The 21,757-nt window shown below is 46.8% G+C and overlaps 1 protein-coding gene across 1 annotated transcript in view; it reads left to right on the forward strand.

Annotated features, from left to right (window-relative positions):
* Nucleotides 1-21,757, forward strand: part of TPST2 (tyrosylprotein sulfotransferase 2) — a 129,770-nt gene that overhangs the window by 72,651 nt on the left and 35,362 nt on the right. The window contains exon 2 of the mRNA XM_063913184.1: nucleotides 20,102-20,159. The gene's annotated coding sequence lies outside the window, so the exon portion shown is untranslated. The remainder of the gene's footprint in view (nucleotides 1-20,101; nucleotides 20,160-21,757) is intronic.

A 21,757-nucleotide genomic window follows, 5' to 3' on the forward strand; every position in this document is an offset into this window, starting at 1 on the left:
CCACTATCCTCTTCGGATTCCGAGAAAAGGATTTACCAGTAGGTAATTAAAATCCTGTTTTTTCTCTTCTTTTTAACTCCTATAATGGTGACTTATTAGTAGTCCTACTGTCTCATCATGGTCCTCCCCATTGTTTTAAATGGTGATTGCTATGGAAATCCTCCAGAGAAAATACTCTTGCTAACATCCAACAGAACCTAGGTAGTGCACTGAAAAAATGTGAATAAAAAAATAGCAAACAGCCTAAGAATTTAGTTCTGTTCCAGATTTGTAGATGGGAGATGCAACGTGGCCTGGGGAAAAAAACGTAGAGGAGGGGTTATTTTTAGGATTACCCAACCCTATAATGCATTAGAAAGCCCAGAAATTCTTAAAGAAATAATAAAACATGGCATCTGAAACAACTGCTGATCACTGAAGGTATTTGTTGAGGTATAGAGGCAATCCCTTGTACCCCTTTCACACTGCACAAATAACCCGGTATTGCCGGGTCAACGTGCAGTGTGAAAGCGCCATAGGCAAAATCCTGGTTCGCCTGACCCGGCAATTCATCCCGGGAATAAAGCAGTGTTATTCCTGAGTTGAATACCGGGTCAATGGCAGCGTAAACGGGCTCCCGGGTTGATGCGACCCGGGACCTGTTCACTACAACAGGGAGAGGCGGCGCGGAGATGATCTCATCTCCCAATGCCGCTTCCGCCCCCGCTGCCGGCTCCGCCCCCGTCACTATGGCAACCCGCCCGGCATATTGCCAGTTTGAGGAAGCCAGCAGCAGCGTCCAATGCCAGATCCCACTCGGGAAGGACCTGTTTCCAATTCCCGGGTGAGATCTGGCATTGGCGGTGTGAAAGGGGTATAAGTTGTCTCTTTTTAATCTGATTACTTTATCATGCATTTTTCTTTAGTCTATCCTATTTTGTTTTAACTTAATGCCCCCAATCTTTCTGTTTGACAATAGTTGCATTTTTAATACTAGTTTCAATTATTTATTTATTATCAGTTATTTATACAGCGTGCACACATTCCGTAGAGCTGTATAGAGAACAGCCATTCACATCAGTCCCTGCCACATGTACGGACACACACATTCACGCCAGGGTTTGTTGTGAGCCAGTTAACCTACTAGTATAGGTTTGGATTGTGGGAGAAAACCGCAGCACCCTGGGGAACCCCATGCAAGCTCAGGGACAATATAAAAACTCCACACGGTTAGTTCCATGGTAGGAATCAAACCCATGATCTCAGTGCTGTGAGGCAGTAATGCTAACCATTACACCGTCCGTGCTGCCCATTACAGTATCTGTGGATATCAAATGCCTTATATATATTTTTACTTACATTTTTCACTTTGTGTTTACATACTGTAAATATATAAAACGATACAAAGGAATTCAAGTGGTTATACTGAAGCTTTCCACTACATTAGGATTTTTGGTTCCGGACTACTGGAGTTTACGGGTTTCTTTGCTGGTAGAGGTGGGTGCTAAGTTACTGTGCTGCTTTACCAGCCTGCCGTGATGCTGTTCATGCCCTTTGTCTCAAGTGGGGTCTCTTCCCACTACCTCCTTCCCTCCATTCCTCTGCTACCCGCCCCCTATACTTTTATCTCAAAGATTGTCCATTGAGGTTTTGCTTAAATAATGTCTGATAGGCTTTGGCCTCTCTCTGGATCCCTCCCTGCTATGGAAATATTGCTGAAGCATATTGTTGCCTTTTCTTTTGCTGTTGATATCTGACAAATGTTTTTGTGTCATGCTAAATGTTTTGTGTATGCCATGTGTCTTTTGCAATAAAAACATTACACAAAAAGAAATAAAATTATACAAACAGCATTTCTTAAAAATGCTATGGCAACACGACTAAAACGCCAATGGATATTTTAACGTTATAAACGCTGTTTTTAATGTCTGACCCTTTTATGTGTTTAAAACATGCATTTGAAAGGTACCAGTGGGTATAAGCCTTTAAAAAATACTGTACTCCTTATTGTTCATAATATCAAATCACATCTGTTTTAATGTATTTATATTTAGAATCTATATCTAGACGTTGTGTTGTAACATTTGGAAGTAATATCCGCACAAATTCTTTAGGAAGCAAAACTGCTGCTTTGAAGAAGAAATTTCCATATGATGTGCAGGTGTGTTCTTGTGTATAATTCTTTGCAGCTGGAATCAAAATAATTTGGGAGTGGGAATGAACATGGGTAGTACTGTACCAAATTCTTTGAACAGATCACATAGGGCATAGGCTATGTGGCAAAATAATATTCATGACAGTGAAAACATTTAAAAAAATGTACATTTATAAGCCCTATATATATATATATATATATATATATATATATATATATATATATATATATATATATATATATATATAATATTTCTCTTACGTCCTAGAGGATGCTGGGGACTCCGTAAGGACCATGGGGTATAGACGGGCTCCGCAGGAGATAGGGCACCTAAAAAAGAACTTTGACTATGGGTGTGCACTGGCTCCTCCCTCTATGCCCCTCCTCCAGACCTCAGTTAGATCTTGTGCCCAGAGGAGAATGGGTGCACTGCAGAGAGCTCTCCAGAGTTTTCTGTGGAAAAATAATTTTGTTAGGTTTTTTATTTTCAGGGAGTCCTGTTGGCAACAGGCTCCCTGCATCGTGGGACCGAGGAGAGAGAAGCAGAGCTGGCTTGTCAAGTTGGGCACTGCTTCCAAGGCTACTGGACACCATTAGCTCCAGAGGGAGTCGGAACACAGGTCTCACCTGGGGTTCGTCCCGGAGCCGCGCCGCCGTCCTCCTCACAGATGCCGAAGGTAGAAGCGGATAGAGAAGACAGAAGACATCAGATCTTCATGAGGTAAGGCGCGCAGCTGCCATTGCTCCCAGTCACACACACACACAGAGCAGCACTGAAGGGTGCAGGGCGCAGGGGGGGGGGGGGGCGGGGGGGGGGGCGGTGGGGGGGGCGCCCTGGGGGGGGGGGGCGGTGGGGGGGGCGCCCTGGGGGGGGGGGGGGGCGGTGGGGGGGGCGCCCTGGGGGGGGGGGGGCGGTGGGGGGGGCGCCCTGGGCAGCAATAAACCTCACATTTTGGCACAAAACAGTGGCATTAGACTGCGGAGGCAGTAAATCGCTGATCCCCCGCCATTTTATTGAAAAATCACTGGGACCGAAGCCCGCCGTCGGGTGGGCGGGGCTTGATCCTCAGCACTAACCAGCGCCATTTTCTCCACAGAAGCTGCATGAGAAAGAAAACACTGGCTCCCTGGACTCTCCCCTGCTGAACACAGGCTGGAAAAAAGAGGAGGGGGGCACTTTGGCGACGCAGTGAGTGGGAATTGACATAATATATATAAAAAAAGCGCTATCTGGATATATATATTTTCTTCCAGTGTTGTTAAGCGCTGGTGTGTGCTGGCATACTCTTTCTCTGTCTCACCTTAGGACCTGGTTGGGGTTTTGTCCCCTTATAGGTTAATCCCTGTGTGTGTGGGGGGTGTCGGTACTTGTGTGTCGACATGTCTGAGGAGGAAGGCTTCTCCAAGGAGGAGGTGGAGCAAATGAGTGGTGTGTCCCCGTCGGTTGTGCCGACTCCAGATTGGATGGACATGTGGCATACGTTGCATGCAAGTGTGGCATCTTTACATAAAAGGCTTAATAAGGCTGGTTTAGGGGGGACATCAGGCGGTCAATCCTCAGATCGGACCGACTCACAGGGCCCGTCGGGGTCTCAAAAGCGTCCCTTAACACAAGACACTACTACCGACACGGATTCTGATTCCAGTGTCGACTATTGACGAAGTAAAATTGCACCCTAAGGTGACTTAAACCATTGTGTATGATTGTGGCAATAAGGGATGTGTTACATATTGTGGATGAACCCTCTGTCCCCGACACAAGGGTACACATGTTTAAGGAAAAGAAACAGATTATTAACTTTCCCACATCTCATGAATTAAATGAGTTCTTTGGAAAAGCTTGGGAGACTCCGGATAAGAGACCGCAGATACCCGAAATAATTTTTATGGCATACCCTTTCCCTAAGCAGGACAGGGAGATTTGGGAATCACCCCCCACTGTGGACAAGGCCCTGACGCGCTTGTCCAAGAAAGTGGCGCTACCGTCTCCTGACACAGCGGCCCTTAAGGACCCTGCAGATCGCAGGCAAGAAACTACCTTAAAGGGTATTTATTCTCATACGGATGCTGTGTTAAGACCGACGATTGCGTCGGCATGGGTGTGTAGCGCAATTGCAGCTTGGACACATGAGCTGCCAGATCAATTGGATACTATGGATAAGGATACTATATTCCTAACTCTAGCCTATATAAAAGACGCAGTCTTATTTATGAGGGATGCTCAAAGGGACATTGGATTGCTAGCTTCTAGGGCCAATGCCATGTCTATCTCAGCGAGAAGATCCTTATAGACTCGCCAATGGACGGGTGATGCGGATTCCAAAAAACATATGGAAGTACTACCCTATAAGGGTGATGTATTGTTTGGGGATGGGCTGACGGACCTGGTTTCCACAGCTACAGCAGGTAAATCAAATGTTTTACCATATATTCCCCAACAGCAAAAGAAAGCAACACCCTATCAGATGCAGTCCTTTCGGTCGCACAAGTCCAAAAGAGGTCAGGGATCCTCTTTCCTCGCCAGAGGTAAGGGCAGAGGCAAGAGAGCACCTGCTTCGGCAGGTGCCCAGGAACAAAAGTCCTCCCCGGCTGCTCCAAAAACCACAGCATGACGCTGGGACTCTCCTGAGGGAGTCCGCACCGGTGGGGGCACTTCTTTGACTTTTCAGTCAGGCCTGGGTCAGTTCGGACCTGAATCCCTGGGTGTTGGAAATAGTTTCTCAGGGTTACAAATTGGAATTCGAGGATGTGCCCCCGAGCCGATTTTTCAAATCGGCCCTACCAGCTTCCACATCGGAAAGGGATATAGTGTTAGCTGCAATTCAAACGCTGTGTATACAGCAAGTGATAATCAAGGTTCCCCTGCACCAGCAGGGAAGAGGTTACTATTCAACCCTATTTGTGGTCCCGAAACCGGACGGTACGGTCAGACCGATTTTTAATCTGAAATCCCTAAACCTGTACATAAAAAGATTCAAATTCAAAATGGAATCTCTCAGAGCAATAATAGCCAACATGGAGGAGGGGGAGTTTATGGTGTCTCTGGACATAAAGGATGCGTACCTTCATGTCCCCATATATGCCCCCCATCAGGAATACCTGAGATTCCCTGTACAGGATTGTCATAACCAATTTCAGACGTTGCCGTTTGGACTTTCCACGGCCCCGAGGATTTTCACCAAGATAATGGCGGAAATGATGGTGGTCCTGCGCAAGAATGGAGTCACAATTATCCCATACTTGGACGATCTCCTGATAAAAGCGAGATCAAGGGAGAAATTGCTGAGCAGTGTGGCGCTCTCTCTGAGAGTGCTCCAGCAACACGGTTGGATTCTAAATCTACCGAAGTCACAGTTGATTCCGACAACTCGACTACCGTTCCTAGGTATGATACTGGATACGGAACAAATGAAGGTCTTTCTCCCAATAGAGAGAGCCCAAGACATCCAGAATATGGTCAGAGACCTGCTAAAACCGAAAAGGGTGTCAGTTCACCAATGCACTCGAGTTCTGGGGAAAATGGTGGCGGCCTACAAGGCCATTCCCTTCGGAAGGTTCCATGCAAGGACTTTTCAATGGGACCTTCTGGACAAGTGGTCCGGGTCCCATCTGCACTTACATCGGAAAATAACTCTGTCCCCAGGAACCAGAGTGTCCCTCCTGTGGTGGTTGCAAAGTGCTCAGCTGCTGGAGGGTCGCCGGTTCGGGATTCAGGACTGGATCCTGGTTACCACGGACGCGAGCCTCCGCGGATGGGGAGCGGTCACACAGGGAAAGACTTTTCAGGGTCTTTGGTCAGACCAGGAGTCCTGTCTGCACATCAATGTGTTGGAACTCAGGGCCATTTACAACGGCCTTCGACAAGCGGAGAGTTTTCTTCTAAACCTACCGGTTCTGATTCAATCAGACAATGTCACAGCAGTGGCTCATGTGAACCGCCAAGGCGGGACAAGAAGCAGAGTCGCGATGGCGGAAGCCACAAGGATACTTCGCTGGGCGGAAAATCATGTAAGCGCTCTGTCGGCTGTCTTCATTCCGGGAGTAGACAACTGGGAAGCAGACTTCCTCAGCAGACACTATCTCCATCCAGGAGAGTGGGGACTTCATCAAGAAGTCTTTGCAGACGTAACACGTCTTTGGGGAACTCCTCAAATAGACATGATGGCGTCACGCCTCAACAAAAAACTTCGGAGGTATTGCGCCAGGTCTGGGGCCCTCAGGCAGTAGCAGTAGACGCACTGGTAACACCGTGGGTGTTCGAATCTGTCTACGTGTTTCCTCCTCTTCCTCTCATCACGAAAGTGTTGAGGATCATAAGACGAAGAAGAGTACAGACGATACTCGTTGTCCCAGACTGGCCTCGAAGGGCCTGGTACTCGGATCTACAAGAGATGCTCACAGGAGACCCCTGGCCTCTTCCTCTGCGGGAAGACCTGTTGCAGCAGGGGCCCTGTGTATTTCAAGACTTACCGCGGTTACGTTTGACGGCATGGCGGTTGAACGCCGAATCCTAGCAAAAAAGGGGATTCCGGAAGAGGTCATCCCTACTTTAATAAAGGCTAGGAAGGAGGTGACGATAAAACATTATCACCGTTTCTGGCGAAAGTATGTGTCTTGGTGTGAGACCAAGAATGCACCTACGGAAGATTTTCATCTGGGTCGTCTTCTCCACTTCCTACAGACAGGAGTGGATATGGGCCTGAAATTAGGCTCGGTTAAGGTACAGATTTCGGTCCTCTCGATTTTCTTTCAGAAGGAATTGGCTTCTCTTCCAGAAGTCCAGACGTTTGTAAATGGAGTGCTGCACATCCAGCCCCCTTTTGTGCCTCCAGTGGCACCATGGGACCTGAACGTGGTGTTGCAGTTCCTAAAATCACACTGGTTTGAACCGCTTAACAAGGTTGAGTTGAAATTTCTTACCTGGAAGGTGGTCATGTTGTTGGCCTTAGCATCAGCAAGGCGAGTGTCAGAATTGGCGGCTCTCTCACACAAGAGCCCCTACTTGATTTTTCATGTGGATCGAGCTGAATTGAGGACACGTCCACAATTTTTGCCTAAAGTGGTTTAGTCGTTCCATATGAATCAATCTATTGTGGTGCCTGTGGCTACCGGTGACATGGAGGATTCCAGATCCCTGGATGTAGTCAGGGCCTTAAAGATTTATGTAGCCAGGACGGCTAGAATTAGGAAAACAGAGGCTCTGTTTGTCCTGTATGCGGCCAATAAGATTGGCGCTCCTGCTTCAAAGCAGACTATTCCTCGCTGGATCTGTAATACGATTCAGCAGGCTCACTCTACGGCTGGATTGCCGGTGCCAAATTCGGTTAAGGCCCATTCCACTAGGAAGGTGGGCTCTTCTTGGGCGGCTGCCCGAGGCGTCTCGGCTTTACAACTTTGCCGAGCGGCGACTTGGTCGGGGTCAAACACTTTTGCTAAATTCTACAAGTTTGATACCCTGGCTGATGAGGACCTAGTGTTTGCTCAGTCAGTGCTGCAGAGTCATACGCACTCTCCCACCCGATTGGATGCTTTGGTATAAACCCCATGGTCCTTACGGAGTCCCCAGCCTCCTCAAGGACGTAAGAGAAAATAAGATTTTAAACCAACCGGTAAATCTATTTCTCCTAGTCCGTAGAGGATGCTGGGCGCCCGTCCCAGTGCGGAAACTCTGCAAGACTTGTATATAGTTGTTGCTTACATAAGGGTTATGTTACAGTTGACATCGGTCTTGGACCGTTACTGTTGTCTGTTCATACTGTTAACTGGTTATGTATGTTCCAGGTTACATGGTATGATTGGTGTGGGCTGGTATGAATCTTGCCCTTGGATTGCTAAATCCTGCTTTGTATTGTCCATCTCCTCTTGGCACAGTTCTCTAACTGAGGTCTGGAGGAGGGGCATAGAGGGAGGAGCCAGTGCACACCCATAGTCAAAGTTCTTTTTAGGTGCCCTATCTCCTGCGGAGCCCGTCTATACCCCATGGTCCTTACGGAGTCCCCAGCATCCTCTACGGACTAGGAGAAATAGATTTACCGGTAGTTTTAAAATCTTATATATAAATATATATATATATATATATATATATATATATATATATATATATATATATATATATATATATATATGCAATATTAGCCAATCCTGTAGCGACATCAAGATGCGTATCCAAATGTGGTCAGTGTTGTTCAGACCAAACACCAGATTGGGAAGATATTATATTGGAGTGACTAACCATGGAATGATTTTGGTGCAAGTCAGGGTGGTTTGACTATCTCAAATACTGCTTATATTTTGAGTTCAGTCTCAAGAAATGACAGATAATGATGTGTAAAACAAAAAGCATCCAGTGAGCAGCAGTGCCGTGGGCGTGATGTCCAGACTGGTTCAAGCTGGCAGGAAGGCAACAATAATGGAAATAACCATGCGTTACACCAGTGGTATGCAGAAGAGCATCTCTGAGCACTCAGCGCGATAAGCCTTGGGGTGGATTGGTTGCAGCCATAAAAAACCACACCAGGTTATCTTACTGGCTAAGATGTCACAGGTTCACTTAAACTGGAAAAATGTAGCTGATCTATCCTAATTTATTTATGGATGGAAGGGTCAGAATTTGTTGTAAACAATACAAATCCATAGATCCATCTTGCCTTGTGTCAGTGGTTCAGGCTAGTGGTGGTGTAATGGGTAATGTTTTTTCTCTGACGTCCTAAGTGGATGCTGGGGACTCCGTAAGGACCATGGGAATAGCGGCTCCGCAGGAGACAGGGCACAAAAGTAAAAGCTTTAGGATCAGGTGGTGTGCACTGGCTCCTCCCCCTATGACCCTCCTCCAAGCCTTAGTTAGGTTTTTGTGCCCGGCCGAGAAGGGTGCAATCTAGGTGGCTCTCCTAAAGAGCTGCTTAGAGTAAAAGTTTTGCTAGGTTTTTTATTTTCAGTGAGTCCTGCTGGCAACAGGCTCACTGCAACGAGGGACTTAGGGGAGAAGAAGTGAACTCACCTGCGTGCAGGATGGATTGGCTTCTTAGGCTACTGGACACTAGCTCCAGAGGGACGATCACAGGTACAGCCTGGATGGGTCACCGGAGCCGCGCCGCCGACCCCCTTGCAGATGCTGAAGAGAGAAGAGGTCCAGAAATCGGCGGCTGAAGACTTCCCAGTCTTCTTAAGGTAGCGCACAGCACGGCAGCTGTGCGCCATTGCTCTCAGCACACTTCACACCAACGGTCACTGAGGGTGCAGGGCGCTGGGGGGGGCGCCCTGGGCAGCAATGAAAGTACCTATGCTGGCTAAAAATACATCACATATAGCCTCTGGGGCTATATGGATGTATTTAACCCCTGCCAGGTTGTCAGAAAAACCGGGAGAAGAAGCCCGCCGAAAAGGGGGCGGGGCCTATTCTCCTCAGCACACAGCGCCATTTTCCTACACAGCTCCGCTGCTAGGAAGGCTCCCAGGCTCTCCCCTGCACTGCACTACAGAAACAGGGTTAAAACAGAGAGGGGGGGCATTTTGTGTGGCGATATTATAATATATTAAGATGCTATAAGGGAAAACACTTATTATAAGGTTGTCCCTGTATAATTATAGCGTTTTGGTGTGTGCTGGCAAACTCTCCCTCTGTCTCCCCAAAGGGCTAGTGGGGTCCTGTCCTCTATCAGAGCATTCCCTGTGTGTGTGCTGTGTGTCGGTACGTGTGTGTCGACATGTATGAGGACGATGTTGGTGTGGAGGCGGAGCAATTGCCTGTAATGGTGATGTCACCCCCTAGGGAGTCGACACCGGAATGGATGGCTTATTTATGGAATTACGTGATAATGTCAACACGCTGCAAGGTCGGTTGACGACATGAGACGGCCGGCAAACCAATTAGTACCTGTCCAGGCGTCTCAAACACCGTCAGGGGCTTTAAAACGCCCATTACCTCAGTCGGTCGACACAGACACGGACACTGACTCCAGTGTCGACGGTGAAGAAACGGACGTATTTTCCAGTAGGGCCACACGTTACATAAGGGCAATGAAGGAGGTGTTACATATTTCTGATTCTACAAGTACCACAAAAAAGGGTATTATGTGGGGTGTGGAAAAACTACCTGTAGTTTTTCCTGAATCAGATGAATTAAAAATTGCTAATATCTAAGAAATTATTGGCGTTATACCCTTTCCCGCCAGAAGTTAGGGCGCGTTGGGAAACACCCCCTAGGGTGGATAAGGCATTCACACGCTTATCAAAACAAGTGGCGTTACCGTCTCCAGATACGGCCGCCCTCAAGGAGCCAGCTGATAGGAGGCTGGAAAATATCCTAAAAAGTATATACACACATACTGGTGTTATACTGCGACCAGCGATCGCCTCAGCCTGGATGTGCAGCGCTGGGGTGGCTTGGTCGGATTCCCTGACTGAAAATATTGATACCCTTGACAGGGACAGTATTTTATTGACTATAGAGCATTTAAAGGATGCATTTCTATATATGCGAGATGCACAGAGGGATATTTGCACTCTGGCATCAAGAGTAAGTGCGATGTCCATTTCTGCCAGAAGATGTTTATGGACATGACAGTGGTCAGGTGATGCGGATTCCAAACGGCACATGGAAGTATTGCCGTATAAAGGGGAGGAGTTATTTGAGGTCGGTCTATCGGACCTGGTGGCCACGGCAACAGCTGGAAAATCCACCTTTTTACCCCAAGTCACCTCTCAGCAGAAAAAGACACCGTCTTTTCAGCCTCAGTCCTTTCGTCCCCATAAGGGCAAGCGGGCAAAAGGCCAGTCATATCTGCCCAGGGGTAGAGGAAAGGGAAAAAGACTGCAGCAGGCAGCCCTTCCCAGGAACAGAAGCTCTCCACCGCTTCTGCCAAGTCCTCAGCATGACGCTGGGGCCTTACAAGCGGACTCAGGTGCGGTGGGGGGTCGTCTCAAGAGTTTCAGTGCGCAGTGGGCTCACTCGCAAGTGGACCCCTGGATCCTACAGGTAGTATCTCAGGGGTACAGATTGGAATTCGAGACGTCTCCTCCTCGCAGGTTCCTGAAGTCTGCTTTACCAACGTCTCCCTCCGACAGGGAGGCAGTATTGGAAGCAATTCACAAGCTATATTCCCAGCAGGTGATAATGAAAGTACCCCACCTACAACAAGGAAAGGGGTATTATTCCACACTATTTGTGGTACCGAAGCCGGACGGCTCGGTGAGACCTATTCTAAATCTGAAATCTTTGAACACTTACCGGTACATACAAAGGTTCAAATCAAGATGGAGTCACTCAGAGCAGTGATAGCGAACCTGGAAGAGGGGACTATATGGTGTCCCTGGACATCAAGGATACTTACCTCCATGTCCCAATTTGCCCTTCTCATAGGGTACCTCAGGTTCGTGGTACTGAACTGTCACTATCAGTTTCAGACGCTGCCGTTTGGATTGTCCACGGCACCCCGGGTCTTTACCAAGGTAATGGCCGAAATGATGATTCTTCTTCGAAGAAAAGACGTCTTAATTATCCCTTACTTGGAAGATCTCCTGATAAGGGCAAAGTCCAGGGAACAGTTGGAGGTCGGAGTAGCACTATCTCGGGTACTGCTACAACAGCACGGGTGGATTCTAAATATTCCAAAATCGCAGCTGATCCCGACGACACGTCTGCTGTTCCTAGGGATGATTCTGGACACAGTCCAGAAAAAGGTGTTTCTCCCGGAGGAGAAAGCCAGGGAGTTATCCGAGCTAGTCAGGAACCTCCTAAAACTAGGAAAAGTGTCAGTGCATCATTGCACAAGGGTCCTGGGAAAAAAGGTGGCTTCTTACGAAGCGATTCCATTCGGCAGATTTCACGCAAGAACTTTTCAGTGGGATCTGCTGGAAAAATGGTCCGGATCGCAGCTTCAGATGCATCAGCGGATAACCCTGTCCCCAAGGACAAGGGTGTCTCTTCTGTGGAGGTTGCAGAGTGCTCATCTTCTAGAGGGCCGCAGATTCGGCATTCAGGACTGGGTCCTGGTGACCACGGATGCCAGCCTGAGAGGCTGGGGAGCAGTCACACAAGGAAAAAATTTCCAGGGAGTGTGGTCAAGTCTGGAGACTTCTCTCCACATAAATATACTGGAGCTAAGGGCGATTTACAATGCTCTGAGCCTAGGAAGACCTCTGCTTCAAAGTCAATCGGTGCTGATCCAGTCGGACAACATCACGGCAGTCGCCCACGTAAACAGACAGGGCGGCACAAGAAGCAGGAGGGCAATGGCAGAAACTGCAAGGATTCTTCGCTGGGCGGAAGATCATGTGATAGCACTGTCAGCAGTGTTCATTCCGGGAGTGGACAACTGGGAAGCAGACACGACCTCCACCCGGGAGAGTGGGGACTTCATCTGGAAGTCTTCCACAGGATTGTGAACCGTTGGGAAAGACCAAAGGTGGACATGATGGCGTCCCGCCTGAACAAAAAACTGGACAGGTATTGCGCCAGGTCAAGAGACCCTCAGGCAATAGTTGTGGACGTTCTGGTAACACCGTGGGTGTACCAGTCGGTGTATGTGTTCCCTCCTCTGCTTTTCATACCCAAGGTACTGAGAATTATAAGACGTAGAGGAGTAAGAACTATACTCGTGGCTCCGGATTGGCCAAGAAGGACTTGGTACCCGGAACTTCAAGAGATGCTCACAGAGGACCCATGGCCTCTGCCGCTAAGAAGGGACTTGCTTCAGCAAGTACCATGTCTGTTCCAAGACTTACCGCGGCTGCGTTTGACGGCATGGCGGTTGAACGCCGGATCCTAAGGGAAAAAGGCATTCCGGAAGAGGTCATCCCTATCCTGGTCAAAGCCAGGAAGGAGGTGACCGCACAACATTATCACCACATTTGGCGAAAATATGTTGCGTGGTGTGAGGCCTGGAAGGCCCCACGAAGAAATTTCAACTCTGTCGATTCCTGCATTTCCTGCAAACAGGAGTGTCTATGGGCCTCAAATTGGGGTCCATTAAGGTTCAAATTTCGGCCCTGTCGATTTTCTTCCAGAAAGAATTGGCTTCAGTTCCTGAAGTCCAGACGTTTGTCAAGGGAGTACTGCATATACAACCCCCTTTTGTGCCTCCAGTGGCACCGTGGGATCTCAACGTAGTTCTGGGATTCCTCAAATCACATTGGTTTGAACCGCTCAAATCTGTGGTTTTGAAATATCTCACATGGAAAGTGACCATGCTGTTGGCCCTGGCCTCGGCCGGGCGAGTGTCAGAATTGGCGGCTTTGTCTCACAAAAGCCATATCTGTTTTTCCATTCGGACAGGGCAGAACTGCGGACTCGTCCCCAGTTTCTCCCTAAGGTGGTGTCAGCGTTTCACCTGAACCAGCCTATGGTGGTACCTGCGGCTAATAGGGACTTGGAGGACTCCAAGTTGCTAGATGTTGTCAGGGCCCTGAAAATATATGTTTCCAGGACGGCTGGAGTCAGAAAATCTGACTCGCTGTTTATCCTGTATGCACCCAACAAACTGGGTGCTCCTGCTTCTAAGCAGACGATTGCTCGTTGGATTTGTAGTACAATTCAGCTTGCACATTCTGTGGCAGGCCTGCCACAGCCAAAATCTGTAAATGCCCATTCCACAAGGAAGGTGGGCTCATCTTGGGCGGCTGCCCAAGGGGTCTCGGCTTTACAACTTTGCCGAGCTGCTACTTGGTCAGGGGCAAACACGTTTGCAAAATTCTACAAATTTGATACCCTGGCTGAGGAGGACCTGGAGTTCTCTCATTCGGTGTTGCAGAGTCATCCGCACTCTCCCGCCCGTTTGGGAGCTTTGGTATAATCCCCATGGTCCTTACGGAGTCCCCAGCATCCACTTAGGACGTCAGAGAAAATAAGAATTTACTTACCGATAATTCTATTTCTCATAGTCCGTAGTGGATGCTGGGCGTCCATCCCAAGTGCGGATTGTCTGCAATACTTGTACATAGTTATTGGTACAAAAATCGGGTTATTATTGTTGTGAGCCATCTTTTCAGAGGCTCCGCTGTTATCATGCTGTTAACTGGGTTCAGATCACAGGTTGTACAGTGTGATTGGTGTGGCTGGTATGAGTCTTACCCGGGATTCATAAATCCTTCCTTATTGTGTACGCTCGTCCGGGCACAGTATCCTAACTGAGGCTTGGAGGAGGGTCATAGGGGGAGGAGCCAGTGCACACCACCTGATCCTAAAGCTTTTACTTTTGTGCCCTGTCTCCTGCGGAGCCGCTATTCCCATGGTCCTTACGGAGTCCCCAGCATCCACTACGGACTACGAGAAATAGAATTATCGGTAAGTAAATTCTTATTTTTTTAAAAACATAAGACCCCGTAATGCCAGTTGCACCTTGTTTAAATGCTACATCCTATTGTTGCTGACCATGTACACCCATTTAAGGTAACAATTTACCCACCTTCTGAAGCTACTTCCAGCAAGATAAGGAGTCATGTAACAGAGCACACATCATTATCTCAAGCTGGTTCCACGAACATGACTATGAGCTCAGTCTATTCCAATGGTCACCAATATTCACAACATGAATGTCCAGCTGACAAATATGCAGCAACTTTATGATGCTATCAGATCAGCATGGACCAAATCTGTAGGGAATGTTTCCAGCACCTTGTTTAATCCATGGCATGAATAATTATAGCCATACTACCGATTAAAAAAAAAAAAAAAAAAAGGTTAGATCAAGGAAAGCTACAGAAGGGGCATCCATGTCCAAGGCGTGGTGGTGACACAGCAGGCCCTGTTGTTTAAGGCCTTAAGCTGCTACCTTTTTTCTTAGTGTGTTTTGTGTGAGGGAACATGATGACCCAAGTCAGTGCGTCAGACTCGTCTACCTCGTTTAAGAAGTGGGTGGCATGTGGGAGACTGGTCCATGCTTTTGCAGAACTCTGCTAAGCATCCCAAAAGAGTTGCCAAGCATGTTTTAAAGCTTATCTTGGTCAAATGGGTATCCTACCCATTACTAGTGACCACTGCTTGCTGAGTTTTGTTGAAGATTACTCTTTGCAGTTCCAACCATACTCTGTAATAGTGTTTGTATACCACGCTTCCTTGCTCTGCATGTCCAGTGAGCCAGCAGGTTGCTCTTTGGATTGATTTTATTTGCTATTTGACTTGAGATTGCAACTGCCTGCAATATAACTGTGTTTAGCTCTGAACTACAGTGCATTTTTGGAAGACTGCAGTTTATATTGACTTGATTTTGACTTGGTGATTTTGTTCATTATATGCGAGAATGGCTGCCATTTATTAGTATAAGAAAATTAGTGTTGAGTATGTGACGCTACAATCCTAGTTATTCTGCTGTCAACTGGTGGAGTGCCTGTCACTCTAGTGTTCCTCATAGGAATTTGGCAGGGCATAGGGGTGCTGGGGCAGTATGCGCTCGCACATTACTATTGGGGGTGGTCCGGCCCCCTCAACGTCACTAATGGGGGCATGACTCAGCCGTCAGCGTCTGATGGGGGTGTGCAGGTGCTGGGCTTCCCTCAAACTCTGCCTGTAATGTGAATAGATGCCATACACAGGGCATCTATTCAGGCGGCAGGAGACTGTTTAAGCAGAACGCTGCTAAAGGGTCAGGGTGCATATTGGCCTTTAAAATTATGCAGGGTGCGGCGCCATGCTAAAACAGCCTAGCGTGAACACTACACTCTAAGCTGGGCCTACACTACTCATTAGATATATGTTTAAAAGTTACCCATTGAGTTTAACGGGATGCTGTGACTATACTGTTCTCTGTTATCTATTATGTTGATAGGTACTCTGAAACGGGATGGGTACGAAATCCTGGCAGTCGGGATCCTGATGGTCAGAATTCCGACAGGTTGATGTATTTTGAGCTTAACCCACCCCTCCTGCAGCCTAACCCTAACTTTGATTCCCCCCACCCACACACACACGCAGCCTAACCCTAGCTCTCTCCCCCAGCCCCCCCCCCCCCCCCTTTCAGACAGCCTAACCCAAACCACAAGGCCAGTACTTACCTTCAGGATCTGTTGGGATTCTGACTGCATTCCCCTTAACACAGACCTGTTGCCAAGGTGTTCATGTCTTGTATGGGACATCTGTATATACAATTTGTCACCTTTCTACGGTCTTATCTTTATAACTAGCAATTAAACTGCAACCCACGAGGCTACTCTCAGGAAGCAGGTCAGATACAAGGGAACCCCATGGCAAAAACACTGCAAAATGATTAGCTGTCAGGCTGTCATTGTATTGGGTGCTTGGTCATACCAGTTTTAAAAATTGTACACTTAGTGTTTAAGGAAAATGTGTTACAGCAGCGGGGAGAGGGGAAGGATGGGTAATTACAGAAGAAAGTTTTCAGGGATGGGTGGGTGCTTTTGGAGTGCTAGGCATTCCTGCTATGTGATGAGGACAGTTCTACCATGGAACACAGTTTTTTGTTAATTGATATGATATACTGTAAATGCTAAGACGTCTCTCTTTTTCTGTAGTACGTTCTTTGGGGTATATGCAATTCCGGCCGAATTGCGGCTTTTTTTCGCCCGTTTTAAAATTCGACACAATTCGACCGTCGAATTCCGGCCGACGGGTGCCGGAATTCGACATGTTCAATAAAAAACGGATTAGACAGTCCCGTTGACGAAAAAGGGACGAATTGGCGGATAGTGTGTGTCCTGGATTCAAATTTTTTCGACGGCGCAAAAATGGTTAAAAAACACCGGAAAAAAATTGCGTGGGGTCCCCCCTCCAAAGCATAACCAGCCTCGGGCTCTTTGAGCCGGTCCTGGTTGTAAAAATACGGGGGGAAAACGGACAGGGGATCCCCCGTATTTTTAGAACCAGCACCGGGCTCTGCGTCCGGTCCTGGTGCAAAAAATACGGGGGACAAAAAGCGTAGGGGTCCCTCGTATTTTTTGTACCAGCACCGGGCTCCACTAGCTGGGGAGATAATGCCACAGCCGGGGGACACTTTTATACCGGTCCCTGCGGCCGTGGCATTAAAACCCCAACTAGTCATCCCTGGCCGGGGTACCCTGGAGGAGTGGGGACCCCTTAAATCAAGGGGTCCCCCCCCTCCAGCCACCCAAGGGCCAGGGGTGAAGCCAGAGGCTGTCCCCCCCCCCCCATCCAAGGGCTGCGGATGGGGGGCTGATAGCCTTGAGTAAAATGAAAGAATATTGTTTTTTGCAGAAGAACTACTAGTCCCAGCAAGCCTCCCGGCAAGCTGGTACTTGGAGATCCACGGGTACCAGCATGCGGGGGGAAACGGGCCCGCTGGTACCTGTAGTTCTTCTGCAAAAAAAATACCCAAATAAAAACAGGACATGCACACCTGGACAAGTACAACTTTATTACATACATGCCGACACACACATACTAACCTACGTTCACACGCCGACCACTGTCCACTTGTCCAAGTAGAGTCCGGGGTACCTGAAAATAAAATTATACTCGCCTAAATCCAGTGTCCTGTTATTATTTGTAATCCTCGTACTTGGCAAAAAAAAAACCCAGGCCAGGGGTGACTAGTTGGGGTTTTAATGCCACGGCCGCAGGGACCGGTATAAAAGTTTCCCCCGGCTGTGGCATTATCTCCCCAGCTAGTGGAGCCCGGTGCTGGTACAAAAAATACGGGGGACCCCTACGCTTTTTGTCCCCCGTATTTTTTGCACCAGGACCGGACGCAGAGCCCGGTGCTGGTTCTAAAAATACGTGGGATCCCCTGTCCGTTTTCCCCCCGTATTTTTAGAACCAGGACCGGCTCAAAGAGCCCGAGGCTGGTTATGCTTAGGAGGGGGGACCCCACGCATTTTTTTTCTTGATTTTAACTCATTCCCACCCCTTCCAACTAAAAACCATGCTCTCTCTATTTTAGTTAGTTAAAAAAATATATATTCTTTTTAAAAATATATAAATAATACTTGTGTCCCTCTAATAGATAAACCAAGTGCATAATCCCTTCTAATATAAATAGATATGCTATAAGCAATATAAAAAAAACACCAAAAAAAACATGTTTTAAATTTTTTTTATTAGATTCCGCCAGCAAAGTGAGACGGAAGGAAATTGACGATATTACTGTCGAAAAGCACTAAAGTCGAATCAACATTCTTCAATTGAATATACTTTTGTCGAATTGCCGCATTTTTACCACTGCAGACATGTCGAATTTTCAAAATGTCGAATTGCAAAAAGTCTAATCTGAAAAGTCAGTTTTTCTGTCGAAAAGTACTGTATTGCATTGTTGATTTTTTTTTGGTGTCGAAAATGCCCCGTTTTTCGACATTTTCGGGAATTCGACCGCAATTGCATATACCCCTTAGTATTTTACTTTTTAAGGCGAGTAAGATTTCATGGCAACACATTCAGTGAGGCTTTGGACCAAAAGAGGTTGTCCACCCCTTAATAGCACTCAGTGGTTCGGACACCATACTTCAGTATAGGATTCCATTAGATCATTTGCTAGAAGGTCATATTAATAACAATAGTTGCAGTCAGACTATCATTTACAAAATAGACATTTTATGTCAGTTATCTCCATTGTAAGGAAGACTACTTTTAGAAACCGCTTTTATCAGATGCTTTGCCAATGAGTGCAACTCTTTCCAATACAGTGCCTCTTAACAAAATAGTAAAACTAGTGTCCATTTCATTGGGTGTTTGGCTACAATGGCTGTTTAAGTGCAGACCAGTTAAATAAGAAATGTTACTTTCAAACCGTTTACTGACCTAAACATGAGTGACTTTCTTATTGGCATAACATACACGAGTTACAGAATGTACAAAGCTATTGTAGGTTTTATGTTGCAGAGATCTTGTACTGCACTGGAATGTTGTGTACGGACATCTGCTGAGTGCCATTGTTATCTGTGCACAGTTCCCATGGTCTGCACAGCTGCATAGTTCTGCTCATCTGTTTTATGCGTGTAGCATACTCTTCGCAGCATCCCATATTAGACAGCATACATCATTTTTTTTAGCACTACACCAAACATTTTGCACCATATTATGTGCGGATGGCGGTCGTTAGGTCGACATGAGTTAGGTCGACATGAGTTAGGTCGACATGGTCATTAGGTCGACGTGTACTATGTCGACATGGAAAAAATATCGACGCGAGTTTAAAAAAAATTCCCTTTCATTTTTTTACCTTTTTCATACTTAACGATCCATGTGGACTACAATTGGGAAGGTAACCTGTGCCGAGCGAGGCACCTTGACCAAAGTATGGTGCACTAATTGGGGTTCCCGGTCACTTTACACAGTAAACGATACAAAAATAGTTAAACTCATGTTGACCTTTTTCCATGTCAACCTAGTATATGTCGACCCAGTGTATGTTGACCTAATGAACAACATTCATTATGTGCATTAGATTTCCCCTAGATAATGATTTTCATGTGATGGTTTAAAGAGCTACATGTAGGGTTACAATGTAATAAAATGCAAACATTTACAAAGCTTAAGCTGGGTACACACACTGGGCCATATATCTGCTGCTCCAGCAAATGGCCGATACATCGCTAATGAATCGTATGGTGTATACAAATGATATGCCTGGGAACGATGTCATTCACACATCGCGTCAGCTGTGCAGCACAGGCAATGGCTGATATATCTACAGATACACTTGCTGCAGGGAAAGACATCACAGCTGGGAGGGCAAATACAAATGCCTGGCCAGCTGGATGGCAGGAGGGACCTATCAAGCGGCTGATTGGTATTGCTTGTATATGCTTGCTGGTATTGGATTGTATATGCTTACATGAGTAGGCCGCTCTGTCGGCGCCATGGCGGGTCTGCCATCAGGTCGACCTAGTGTGTACCCAGCATTACGGTTTGTTTTAAATATAGGTTAGACTTTGCTATAGTTCGCATTTTAAATGATAACGAAGTAACCAAAGTGAAAAAGGCTTTTTTTAAATACATTTTTGTTCCTTGAATTGAATTATATGATAACCTACTAAATGCACGTTTCTTTCTTTCTCCTCAAGGATGTGCATTTTTAAACAGCGAGAAGATTCCATCTTAAGATGATTGCACCATGGATAGGTGGGTTAATCTGAATGAGTATGGTTTGATAGAATGGCAAGCTAGATATAAATATTTGATAATTAAATGGATAGCCTTCTCTCATGCCATTAATAATTGACTTGCTCTAGATGGATTTGGAGGACACTATTAAAGTAGCATAGCACAGTTTCCTTTATTGCCAGCAAATCAATTAGATAAGATTTCTTAAGTAGGAAAGCATTTGCCTGCTGTAAACATTGTGTGGGGTTTTTTCTGAACAGTCTTTCTGCACTTGTTTCTTGACTGTGCTTTTTATCATGTGTGGTTTTTTTTAAGGTTCATGTTATTAGGGGATATGTATACTGGCATATAAATATTTTCATTTTTATGTCAAGGTGCCTACACACTAAAAGATGAGCAATATAGTTTACTATATCGCCCAGTGTGTATGCAGCAGACGACGAGCAATGCGCGGCTCTGCATGCAGCTCAGTTTGGACTCATCGTCCAAAGCTGCATGCATCGGCCGGCCGCGGCATGACGTTACTGTGCGATATCGCACAGTGTGTATGCCTGCCATTGGGTGGCCCAGCCTGGAGGGGGAAAAACTAGGCTATGTCGCTCACGAGCACATCGCCTAGTGTGTACCCACCTTTAGCCTTCCTTTTTATGTAAACATCTGAACATTGAGCATTCCTGTCTCTAAACTTTAATATTAAATAAAGAAAATTTTTACATGGACATGTGAAATCCTTTGAGTCAGATTCAAGTAACCACGGGTTGACTTATGCTATATGTTCCACAGTGAAAAATGGCAGAAACTACAGTATTTCATTACAGACCTGCGAACAACCCGCAAGCTGCACCTGTGTAGGGTTTAGACAGTAATTAGCATTAAGTGCTTTCTCTAAACTCTTAACTGAAAAACTACAGTACAGGTACTTTTTATTGGGGAACAGACAAAGCAAGCCAATCACGGCTAATTGAATCTGCCGCTATATATTGGTGAGATAACTATTTGCCAGTATAGCAGCATCCTGTGTGTTGGGTCTTTGAGGAATCAAAGGAGGGGTGCTTCTCTATCTTGCAGAAGCGCAAAGATAAAGCTTGTATGATACAGATGTGTCGTCCTACAGCTAGCCTCAATATGATGCGAGACACCTGGCGCAAGTGAGCTGCCAGGTCCTGTGAAGTTCTGCTAGCTCTGGACATCTTTTATGCATCTTTTCTCTAACGTCCTAAGTGGATGCTGGGGACTCCGTCAGGACCATGGGGAATAGCGGCTCCGCAGGAGACAGGGCACAAAAATAAAGCTTTAGGATTAGGTGGTGTGTACTGGCTCCTCCCCCTATGACCCTCCTCCAAGCCTCAGTTAGGTTTTTGTGCCCGTCCGAGCAGGGTGCAATCTAGGTGGCTCTCCTAAAGAGCTGCTTAGAAAAAGTTTTTAGGTTTTTTATTTTCAGTGAGTCCTGCTGGCAACAGGCTCACTGCATCGAGGGACTTAGGGGAGAGAATTTCAACTCACTTGCGTGCAGGATGGATTGGATTCTTAGGCTACTGGACACCATTAGCTCCAGAGGGAGTCGGAACACAGGTCTCACCCTGGGGTTCGTCCCGGAGCCGCGCCGCCGACCCCCC

This window comes from Pseudophryne corroboree, chromosome 1 (assembly GCF_028390025.1).
Source record: "Pseudophryne corroboree isolate aPseCor3 chromosome 1, aPseCor3.hap2, whole genome shotgun sequence".
Taxonomy (NCBI): domain Eukaryota; kingdom Metazoa; phylum Chordata; class Amphibia; order Anura; family Myobatrachidae; genus Pseudophryne; species Pseudophryne corroboree.